This window comes from Balaenoptera physalus, assembly GCF_965194825.1.
Source record: "Balaenoptera physalus genome assembly, chromosome: 1".
Classification (NCBI taxonomy): Eukaryota; Metazoa; Chordata; class Mammalia; order Artiodactyla; family Balaenopteridae; genus Balaenoptera; species Balaenoptera physalus.
Window position 1 is genome coordinate 109,638,503 of NC_138882.1, and position 12,909 is coordinate 109,651,411.

Here is a 12,909-nt window from a genome sequence, read left to right on the forward strand (position 1 = left end):
TGACATTTGGAGATATCATGTAGATTATTGAGATTTCCACTGTTATTAGGATTCTTTTGTAATGACTCATTTTTCCACTGATGTTCAAAATCACTGTTACATTAAGCTTATTTGCCATGGCTTCAATTTAATAAGAATGTTGAAGTAAAAGCATTCATGCTCCTAACTATACGTTACATACACTAATCTCAGGCTGTTTACCTGAAAATCTCGGAGGAGGAGCCAGGCCTAAAAGGAAATTACTCAGAGTGCAAGTGGCAATAGAAATGTTTTATGGCAAGTGACACGTCTCAGAGGGAAGCGGCAGACACATCGCATTGTTGTTTTTCTCTTTCTTTTTTTAAGCCAGGCGTGCTAGAGCTAGGGAAGCGAAGTGTCAGATCCCTGCACTTCCATGAGAACCCCCTACACGACAGTGTCTGTCCCACGGGACAGACCACACCCTTCCAGGGCTAAGCTCTCACTAGACTGTTTTGTCAACATGACTGGTGAATGCAACTACCAGATTATGCTATTACATCTATGACAAGCCATAGAAAAGTGACCCACATACTAAAATTTGTTTTCAAAGTCATGGTTATAATCCTTAAACATCTGGACATGCTCTTAATAGGTGGATGGCGGGAATTTGGATCAGGTGAACTTCAAATATAATTAATTTCCTTTTCTTTCTCTTTTTTCTTTCTCTTTTCCCACTTCTCAGAGTCTGTGTTTTCTTTTCTGGTTTTGTTTTTGCTTTTACCCTCTGCTTACTCCAAAAAGAAAACCATTCTCTCTAATCTTAACTGAAAACTCTAATGTGACAGACAGAAGGACATTTATATGCCCACTCTCCCACTCTGGGCATATTATATAATCTCACTGAGCCTTAGATTTCCTGGTACATAATTCTGCATAGTTGAAGATTAAATGAGACCCTAATATTTGTGAAGTACATGGCAAGTTTTTGACATACAGTAGGCACGCAGAAAATGCTGACCTGTAGAAAGCATCCTAAAGGTGGGGGGCGGGGGGTGCTTCAGAAGGAGGTGGGTGTTAGACAAGAAGCCAGTTCAATGCTGGACCATAAAGTGATGTTGCTTCAGGTCTAGGTAAAAAGCAAGGGTGTAAAGACAGGAGTAGAAGAAACTAGAAAGTATCAGCAAGCTGGAGAGAAGAGAATCTGGAAATGGTGTTACAAGCAAAACTGAGAAGGAAAAGGGAATAATATTATGACAAGAGGAATTACCATTTCTTGAGTGAATATTGGGTGCTAGGCACTGTCTATACATTCTCTCATTTAATTCTCACAAAACCCCCATGATGAGTTTTTATTAGCATCTACTTTTTCTATTGGAAGACACTGAGGCTCCTAGACTTCAGGTATCAAGCCCTAGGTACCCTGGTTCCTGAGTGGTAAAGCCTGTTAAATTTCCAAACACTTTCCACTGCCATTCAGCCACCTCTCTCTTAACACTTTACAGATAGAGCACTTTACAGATAGATAGGACTCCAATTTCTGCCTTCCTGCCATTCCACACTGATAAATTTGGTGTTTAGAAATTTTATTTGAGCATGCAGAATGTATTTTCCTTTAGGAATATGGTTTATAATGCTGGGTGGTTATTTAAGCTTTTTTATCAAAAGCTTAATTAATTCAGAATGTAGCGGATCTACAGATTACAGACCCTGTATTCTATGGGCCTACAAGATAGTCTGCAGAAAACTACCCCTTCTTAACTCCAAATAAGAAAGTTGAAGGCACCCCACTCTTTACCACTTTAACACTTTTTACCACTTTAATCACAGCAGAGAGAAGTCACTTCTCTTATCCTCACCCTGTGGATAGATTTAGTATGTGTGAAGATGAAAATGAGGGATGGATTTCCCAAAATATTTAAGGAAAAATGTAGCACCCATTACTACACATTGCTAATTGTGAGCTATTTGGTAGGTGGGTGACCATGTGTGATGGAAAATAAATGTATGTTTTGGCAGACATATATAAGACTATATATCTGCAAGACTAAGAAGTTCAATTAAAGGCATAGATACAATAAATTTAGCCCCAGTAATAGTGTAATATTCTCTCTGAGAGCTGAGATATACCTGGCTTTGCATTTTCCTCTTTCCTAGCATTCACAGACATGTCTGAAATATGAAATCTGGATCTCTTACCATTGAGTTACTGTCACATGTTTAGCAAAAGGCAACATGAATTTAGTAGTTGTTTATAAAACTGGACGTACACTCCTCCTCTTCCCCTACACACATATATCCTGGTGCCAAATTTTGGATCTTGAATGTGTCCACTAACTTAGTTTATAGACCCAAAGATGTGATGGGTATTTTCATTAAGACAGCCTCCATTTGTGTGGCTCTTAGAGTAATGCCCTGCTGTATTCTTCCTCTTATGAGAGATCCATATGTGAACCACCCAGTGATGACTGCATCAGTGGCGTGAAGGACACATCGCTTATTCTCAATCTACTCTTCACTGACATTGCAAGAAGAAAAAAAAGCTCACTGACATTTGCTACCTTTGAACTTTTTGTTCTATCTCTAGCCAAGTATCTTCGGTACTCCACCTCCCTGCCTCCAGCCTCCACTCACATTCTCCCCTTCACTTTACAGTACCCTTTCCTTATGACATTACATACAATCTATGATCATTTATTTTTCTGAGGAAAATTTTTACTTATCTCCTATCTAGAAGGTCACAAGGCACAGCAAATGATCAGGAGAGAGGAAATCCTCAAAGATGTGAATCTGTTCCCAGGTACCTATGATTTTCTGATTAAGTTCCCTTAAGATTTAAAAATTATAATTTAATACTGGTGACAAGATTTCTGGACTGCTGAATCCAGGGGTGAGGTGTTGTCTAGAACATCGAAGGGGTATAGCTATAGTTGCTCTACTGTAAATTCAGGCTTTTAGTTACTTTTTCTATTAAACAAGGCATTTCATAGGACTGGATTCCATGGCTTGGCCTTTGGTTAAGAAAGAATGGTCTGGGACTTCCCTGGTGGCGCAGTGGTTGAGAATCCGCCTGCCAATGCAGGGGACACGGGTTCGAGCCCTGGTACGGGAAGATCCCACATGCCGCAGAGCAACTAAGCCCGCGAGCCGCAACTACTGAGCCCGCGTGCCACAACTACTGAAGCCCGCGTGCCTAGAGCCCATGCTCTGCAACAAGAAAAGCCACTGCAATGAGAAGCCCGCGCACCACAACGAAGAGTAGCCCCCACTCGCAGCAACTAGAGAAAGCCCGTGCACAGCAGCAAAGACCAACGCAGCTGAAAATAAATGAATGAATGAATGAATGAATTTTTTAAAAAAAGAAAGAATAGTCTGTGTTTAGAGGGGGACTTTTCTAGGGCCTAATTATACCTTAGGACATAAGTGAGTTCTTCCATCTCTCTGTTAGATTGACATTATTCCATGACCTTTGTAGTCAGAGAATTCAGATTTTACATGCATGAAGGAGAAATTCTTTATTTTCAGCTAAATGCTGAAGATTCTGAAGCAGCACAAGTGCCCAAATGAGTAAGTAATTCTACTTAGAGCATCTAGAGGTCTTTGTTCCCAGAACACTTGGGTGACATGCTTTTTTAAAAATTAAAACATCTTAGAAATTAAAGCTTTTGCTTTCTCTTGCATACACATATTGCTAATTTCTTGGTAACTGGATAGTTTAATTTGAACAGGAAGGAAATGACTAGGAAGCTTTTTCTCAATTATCAGTAGAAGATGTATAGGACTATAAATTGCTCTTATTAAACTAACATCATAAAAAGACAAGGTCAAATGCTGATCATAAAGGCCAAATCATCAGGAAAATAGATACAGCTATCTGTTCCTTACTCAGCCGGGGAAGCCTGATTTTTCAGAGCAAACACATTGGTGTATCCTGAGATTTTTCATGTCTCCTCAGTATATAATTCAGACATCTGCCAAACCCCTCACTCAACATCAGAGGCTTGGTCATCTCATTTGGATAATAAAGATGCTATTATTTTGAAGTTACTCTGAGGAGTAAGAGGCAATATAAAATACATGAACAAGTTTTTCAAAGGGTAAAGCAGTAACATGTGTAGATATTATTGTCATTTTCATAGCTTTGCATATATCCAGGATGAACTATGTTTAAAAGACAAGTCAGAAACTAATTTTTGAGATATCCTTAGAAATCGTGAGGAACGAAACTCCATCGTTTATTTTCTAAATCAAAGTGCTGCCATTAGGTTGGCATTTTCTTGTTTGACTTGGACAACTAAGAATTGGTTTCAATGTATGAAAAAATTTGACAACTAAAGGAATTCACCCAAGCAAGTAGCTACCTTCTGGGGTAGAGCATTCCATCACTAGAATGTCCCCATATTATCATTAGAATGGTAGAGCCGGTGTCACCCTGTTAAGGGTACGGTGATAAAATTTCTCATCCAAAAGAAGAACGCTTGACACTTCCTAGTCCTTCCCGAATAATTATCTCTAATCAACCCACTGTACACTTTACTTATTTGTCTGTTTTATTGTCTCTCTCTCTCTCATTAACATGTTAACTCCATGAAGGCAGAGATTTTAGTTTATGTTGTTCATCAGCATATTTCCTGTACTTAAAATTGTGTTGGGTACATAGAAGGTATACAATAAATATTTTTAACATATTAAAGACTGGATGAGGTCCTCTCTAAGATTCCTTCCTCTTTCCACGTTCTCAGAAACTATGAAAAAAATGCAGTGAGTCCTATATATTAATAAAAAGATCACTGACTTTATAAAAATATGCAGATCTTCCATAGACAATGAATCTCTGCTTTGACTCTCCTCGCCGGATTTCTTTTATCTAACTTTTGAGTATTTGGGAATCAACAGTGTCCATATACTCTTGTTCCCAGAATTAGGGTGTAAAACAATATCAACTGCTAAAAATAAGATAACAAAAGAGAATATAGTTATTCTGTTTCTTTACTGACTATTTGGATTTCACACAGAAGGAAAATAGAGACCCATTAATTTATTCAACAAACATTTATTGAGCGCTTACTCTGTCAGGCACTTGCTAAACACTGGGGGAAAAAATTCTGCCCTGGAAGAATTCACATTTAAGAATGAGGGGAAAAGACACTCTTAAGTCTCTTAATTTGTTCTTTTCTCTGAGCCTCAGAATGAAAGTGACAATGTGCATTTAAATGTAGTTGTGTTAGGAGGTTCTGCTCCTTCAAAGCCTTGCTAGCGGGCTTCCCTGGTGGCGCAGTGGTTGAGAATCTGCCTGCCAATGCAGGGGACACGGGTTCGAGCCCTGGTCTGGGAAGATCCCACATCCCGCGGAGCAACTAGGCCCGTGAGCCACAACTACTGAGCCTGTGTGTCTGGAGCCTGTGCTCCGCAACAAGAGAGGCCACAATAGCGAGAGGCCCGCGCACCGCGATGAAGAGTGGCCCCCGCTTGCCACAACTAGAGAAAGCCCTCGCACAGAAACGAAGACCCAACACAGCCAAAATAAAAATAATTAATTAATTAATTAACTAAAAAAAAAGAAAAGAAAAGAAAAGAAAAAGCCTTGCTAGCATGTTGGGAGGCTGATAAAATAAACAATGGCTGAAAATGTCTTCACAGACTTTAGCTGAGTCTCTATAATATGCCAAACATTGCAAGGGTTCAAGAGTATCTTCAAACTCTGGGAAGGGAAATAGACTTTTAAACAGATCACTGTAACAGTATAAGCGGCACCCATCCATGAGTTGTAGTGGAAATGCAATGGAAACAGAGATCCACTCTGATTAAGAGAGTGGGGTAAATGAAAGTGTCCCAGTTAGAATTCTAACAAGAAACACAGGCACCCTCAAATTAGGTAGTTATAGAAAAGGCTTTTAATGTGACTATTTATTACCAAAAGGTGAGCAAGTGTAGGGAAACAATATAGTGTGATATGTTGGAGGTCATTATACTCCCAGGCTTCATGCAGTAAAGGGGAGATAGAAATTTCTGGAATAGAAACAGTTATTTGGGGGTGGGGGGAAAACTGCTAACAAGTGCTGTGGTTTTCAGTTTAGGGATACAGCTAGCCCATGCAGTTTAGGGATGCCAGCTAGCCAGCTTGCTCCCAGGGAGGGAGCTGGGGAGATGAAAAACCCTCAAGTCACTCTCCTTTTTTCCTCTATTCTCTGCCAGTGCTCACATTGGCTGAACCCAAGAAGAAGGCAAAGGACAGAGGGATCCATCGATAAAGTCAATACAGGTCAGCTTCTCTGGCCACAGAGCACAGGGGAGAAGAACAATGAGTCAGTATGGCAGGGCAAGCAAAATATAGCCAATGCAGAGGTCTTTGGTGGCAGGAGACACTTGGGCTGGGGCTTGAAGGCTGAGTAGGTGTGTATTCGCTAGATGAACTGGGTCATTCCAGAGAAGAGTTTGAAGAGTGTCTGACAGGAGGCTTGCTACAAAAATTAGAAAATGTAGACTTGGTCTAATTGTTTAGGAGACTCCCTGAGCATGCTTTTACTGCCATGAGCTAATAGCAAAATAACTTAACAGAGTCAAAAGGAGTCTCAGAATCTGGGAACTGACTAAAACCTCTTGTAAATACCAGCAGAAGCACTTCTGCAATCTCAAGATTTTAGGAGACTATTCCAACACCTTCGGTTAGATCCAAGGTGAGACTAACAGTTGGAAATAGTGTTATTTTATGAGGTATGATATGAAATCATAATGTGATAGACCCTTACACAAAATATTAATAAGTGCTATGGATTGAAACTTTCTTTCCTTGCCTGTTTGGTCAATATAAATCAAGGGTAAATGGACAAAAGAAAAAAAAAAGTTTTCAGTCTCAAATTATTTCAGAGTATAATGGGTTGCATGTCTCTTGATGAGAAATTGTTTCTTTGTTATACAATTAGCTTGGACTTTGGAGTTCTTCTGATTCTTACGCATGTAACATCACTGAAGAGCTGATCTATAAGTATTGAACCCTAGCCTACTCTGAGCAACAGGGTGACCTGATACAGTGGTTTGCAAACTTTTATAAAATGAATTCTCACGCACAACTTCAATACACAAATGAGATAAAAGTCAGGGTTCTCTGACAGTTTAAATATTCATTGCTCAGCAGAAAACGTTTTACTACTTGCCCCAAACCCTGAAGCACCATTGTGGACCCTTGAGTTTCCTTGAATAACAGTTTGAAAATCACTGACCTCAAGAATAGGGGATTATACGTAGTAACATGACACCCAAGGTTTAAATCTCAGTTTTAAATTAAAATGTCCCCTGAAGTTGCACGGAAAGCAATGACACTTCTTGAGGGACACAGAAATACTTGTATTGATCCTCTTCAGAGGACAGATTCACAGTGTCCTACTCAGTTACAAACACATCATATTTCTCGTTGCTCTCAGAACTCAGTCCACAGTCTTCCATTTTAATGCCTTCTCACTCTCCAACATAAATTGCCCTTTCATTTTGCATAACAAGGGAACCAATGACACTCTGTCCATCCTCAAATCTTATTTCAGTTGACAATCAACAGATTCTTTTCAGACTTCCCTACACTCTTCCCCTTTAACCTCTCCCACCACTCTGCTTCCACCACAGTTTGTCACTATATTTATTTTCACTTGGGACACGTGCAGTGGGCATGGAGTCTAAAGCCCCGGGTTCACAATTAGCCCTCACCTTGGGACAATAAGTTGTTGTGATTTGGGACAACAAGTTAATTTCTTTGAGCCTCAATTTCTTAACCTGTAAATAGGAATAAGATACTTTTAAATGAGAAATGTATGAAAGCCCTTAGCCTTGTACCTGGCACAGAGGAGGTACTTGACGAACATTTATTGAGTGGGCGAATGAAGAAAAAAACCAAACTGATGGATTCTGTAATGATACAGCATACTAACTGTTGTCTGGGAAGAGTGGAATCACTCATCCTCGCTTATCCAGCTCTAGAATGAGAACACTTTGTAACAAGGTATCTCTTACAAGATGTGTTGAATGACAGGCCTGTGAAACCTACAAGCTGCAAGTAGGAGGAGCAATTTAGTTTGAGTGTCTGTTGGCTTTTTCCTGAGATGATGCAACTTTCTATTTCTGCATAAAGTCCTTCAGGTTTGTTTACCTCAAGATCCAGTTTCCGGCATTATGTCTGCTTCGTTGTTGTCCTTCTTCAAATTCCCTTTCACCAGACAAAGTGAAAAGTTTGGCTTTGAAGTCGTAGGAAGCTGAGCTGTCAGTTACCGCGGGAACCCAGGTAGTACACGTGAAAGCAGGCATTAGAGACCATGGAGATCAGAGGGCATTTCAAAAGCGGCAGGAGCTATTCAGATTCTCTTATTTAAAGGGGCTCTGATGCTACAAGATGGTGTGTTGGACTCTTCTGTGCTACCAGTTTGAAATGTATTTGTAGTTTAATCATAGAGAGTCCTGATTTAAAATTCCCAGTTTCAGGGGGAAAAACGTTTTCTGTTCTAGGGCTCTTGTGCAGCAGCCCTTCCTGAGGAAGCCATAAGTCATGCTGTTTTACCATGTCTGCAACTCCTGGGGAGGATTTAGGAGTCAGGAGATAAAGGAAAATGAGAAGACGTTCGCTCTATTTATTTTTCTTGCTCCTAGGATAAGGTCATTGCCTCGATGTTGAACTCTGACATTAGTGTGCTGTGGGTCTAGAAGACATTAAGCAGATATTTGCAGATTGATCTGCTGATTTCAAGAATTGCTTCTTCACTCTATGAGACAATGATATTCTTTTCCCAAGTACAAATTTAAAGAAAGAAATGAGGTTAGCTGTGGGCAACCCTGTACTGGCATTTCTCTGACAACTGAATTTGACAAGTGAGAAGAAAGGAAGAGGAGAGGAGACTCTCCTGGTTTGCATTTCACTCTGTTCAAAGTGATAAAGTTGAGGATGAGCAGACTTATTGAACTCAAACATTAAGTTGCATGCACAGGAAGACTGAAGAAAGCAAAATGTGCAGTCGCCTCTCCCTAAAAGCCTTTTATGGGCAGGGGAAAAAAAAATGTGTCCCCGTTGTCAATTTCCCTTCCCTCTTAGAAGCAGAATTCTCTCTTGCTGTCCTCCAGGTGACTTTTTTGTATTGTTATTTCAACTACCATAAGCACTTTACCAGATGACAGTGATTACTGGGTTAAAAAAATTAAAATCGAAATTAAATTTTGGATAGAATACATCGAGGAAATAATTGTATAGATCTTTCACGCTTGAACCAAGTTTCTCAGCTAGAGGAACAACAACAACAATAACAAAAATAACATTTTTTCTTTTACTTGCATCACTGCACTATATTCTGTTTTAAGAATTAAAAGGAGCATATTGCACAGAACAGAAATCAAAACATACTGGGTTGAAGGGAAACAATGGTATGATTCAACTCCAACTTCTTATGTAAACTTACATCATATGATAATGTAGTTGTACTGCATATTCAATTTTGATATGTAACCTTTGAAATAAATTGGAATATTTTTTCCTGCTATTCTTGGCACATGCCGAGTGATCATAAACAATAATCTCATAAAGGTCACTTGCTCGATAAGCACTGCTCTCGGCAAGAAGTGTTCAGGACCTACTCAGAGAGATTTTTCCTTTTCTCTGAGACTCTTAATTTATTCTTTTTTCCTTCTTTGAAGCTCCAAACAACACAGATTTCCCTATACCACGTAGACTCACAAGATTTCTGGAATGATTATTGTTTTTCTCTTTTTCTTACACTTTATTCTTTTTTTAAACTTAAATCGGCTAGTGGAAAGTAGGCAAAGCAGTTTGGGGTCGGGGAGGGACTTAAGTTATTCAGCCAAAAACTAATTGGCTATTTTAAAGAAAACAATTATTTGATTTCAGTCTCTCTCTACTCAAATTAATTTGTGTGAATAGACATGGTTAAAACACATAGGCATCTATATGATGCCTTGTGATGTTCTCTTTTACAGAACTTGTTCATTTATAAAAAGGATTTCAGGAACCTTATAACCAAACCCAAATGAGCTCAATATTGCTTTACCACAGTAACTTCAGCTTCTTATACAAAAACTAAAAGCTGTATTCAGTTAGATTCGAGCTCCAGTCATGTCAGTTGTGTCTTTTACCTTTATCCACCAGCAAAATAGTCCCAGTCAATATTATTGTACTTGCAGATAATAACTTCTCTTAGTATATGCCAATTTGTCTGCTGCTAAATAACACAGGTGACTATCCACCTTACAAGATAATGACATAGGAAAGGACTTCCTTGACACAACTCTATCTAAAGATATTTAATATCTTGATATTTGGTTATCTATAAAGCCATGAGGAAGTTATATGGAAAGGGCAGTCAAGATAGAAGGTCATACAAAACTTTCTGTAGGGAGCATTTGCCTGCATTCCTAACTTACAGCCCATTCATTTCAAATCTCTTCACCAATTCTAATCAAATAATGAGAATAGGACATTTTCAGAATGAAATTAGTAAAATAAAACTTTTCATTATTTTTTCTGCAACTTATTCTAAGAAGACAACTTGGACCAACTGAATAAGCTTAATTGTAATTTCAATTTACTATATGCCAGGTTATTTTTTTTTTTTAATCCTTACATTTAAACTCTCTCTTGGATGTTACAGAGTCGTTTAAGCAATAATTCTTGTTCTCTCTCAATCTCTCTCTCTTTCTCTCTCTCTCTCTCTCAATATGAATTAAATGCCATAAGTTTTCAAATAAGGAGGAACTGATTTGATTTCCAGTTAGAGTTATTATGAGAAAAATTATAGAATTGCTGTCATTTGAATTGGAATTGAAGTAGGAGTAGATGTCAAGTGACACTGATGCAGGAATGCCATGTAGGCCTGGGAGTATTGGGAGGGGTAGTGATGAGAAAGCTTCTTTTTACCTTATGTCAAACTTTGCATCATTATAATGTCTAAAATTTATTATTACTGATGCTGTTACAGTGGACTTTTGGAAAACTGTAGGATCTTGTGAGATGTTTCGTTAAGATCTTATGTTCTTCTCTGAAAACTAAAAAGTGAAAGTTTATCATAGAGGAAACACTAGCTAGAGCACACAGTACTTAGAATTTTTAATAAAATCAGTGATGGATTTGGATAAATCTAACAACCATTGTCAAAATGTAGATTTTACTGTCCACTGGATCTTCTCAGTCACCAAAATGATAGAAGAATACGAATCTAACAGAAGCCCAGCTGAAGCTGACTTTGGGAAGGAGGTGAGCAGTCGTGGCCTCTGATAAAGGAGAGACTGCTGTGGTTGTGACTCCCACAGACCTTCCTCCTCTGTTAATGAATAAAAGTCAGAGAATTTAATATATGGTCAAAATTTGTAGTTTATTTTTATGGACTAAAGGGTACAATTATTTCTTTCTCTAGATAATTTTAATTTGAAACTTAAGTAGGCACAAATACCCACTTAAACCATAATGATCTAAGGTAAATATTTAAATTTAGAAATGCATATCTTTGAGACAAATTGTGATATTAATATATGGTAGGGCAGACGGACCAAATAAAAATTCAGAACTGAACAAACTCCAGGCGCTATGAATATATTTTACAGCATATCTTCTATTTGTTCATTTTTTTAAAAGCTGTTTCCCTCTTTATGCTACTTGAGTTGTCTAGCACCTATAGGAATGGATCTAGAAAATGTGACTTGATTTGATGACTCCTGCAAGAATTTGCATTTATCTTTGTCAAGAGGATAACTGAAGACAGTGAGGTTTCTGTGAAATATTCTAATTAATCCAACTCACCATATTTTTGTATTCTGAAAATCCCATCCACTAAAGTTCAGTTCTCATCTTAAGAAGAAGGAAAAGAGCACAGGTGTCCCTGAGGAGGAAAAAAGGGAGGAATTAAAATTTTAAAAGCGAATAGAACTAAATGAAGGAACCAAAATAAGAAGCTTCTGTATAAACATCACCCATCTCTCTGCTTTCCTTCCAACAACCCCTGCCCTCTATCTTCTTGGAGATCCAATCCTGTTGTCAGGGAACACTTTACTCTTCCAGAAAACCCAGAAACTTCTACCAACTTGTCTTCAACTCAGCCAGCTTGTCAGTCTGTGTCTGCATTCTGGCTGCCTCATCTGCCATACGTAGTAGCTGTCCCTAATGGGTGGCCAATTTGAGTTTTTCCGTATGCAAAATATGCCTCACAGTACTAAGTAAAGCAAAAGAGGTCCATTTTCTAAGACTCTGCACTTGAGAATGTTTTTGGACAATTTCTGCCCAGATGCTAGTGTGCAGATGCATATCTCAGACATTTTTTTCCTGATTAGCGTGCAGCCAGAACACCTGTTTTGCTGCCTGGTGGAATCAGATTTGAAATGAAGATACACCTGCGCAGTCAAATATTTGCATTGCACTTATAAACAGAGCTCTTAGTGTTGGAGTGAATAACTTCCCATCAGCCCAAAGGTGTGGAGCTGTACCCTCTGAAATGACTTCAGTCCCATTTTGTAGCTTCTCATGGCCATTTTTCAAAAACTGCATTTTTAAGCAGGTTTGAAGTGTTATAATTTCCACAGGGATTACTCAGCACTTGTGTGTTGTGTGCATTGGAAGGGTGACTATCCAAATCTGGGTGCAAATGTCCCACTTTGGCAACAGGATAAGACGACACCATGCATGATATTTCTGAATATTGAAAAGGACAGGCAGGCCATGGTCCAAATGTACACTTTTCTTTGAACACTTACACATATTTCAACCATTTATCATTTGAAAATTAAGCTTCAGCCTATAACTATAAATATGAAAGTCACCTCTAAAAGCAAATTTAAAAATTTGTAGTTATTTAAAATTACAACAAATGACAACTCAAATACAACAGATGACAGTTATGCTTTATTTTTATTATTGTTCAGAATGATTTTATTTTTAAACATTATATATACATTTGTAAGTGTACATATGATGTA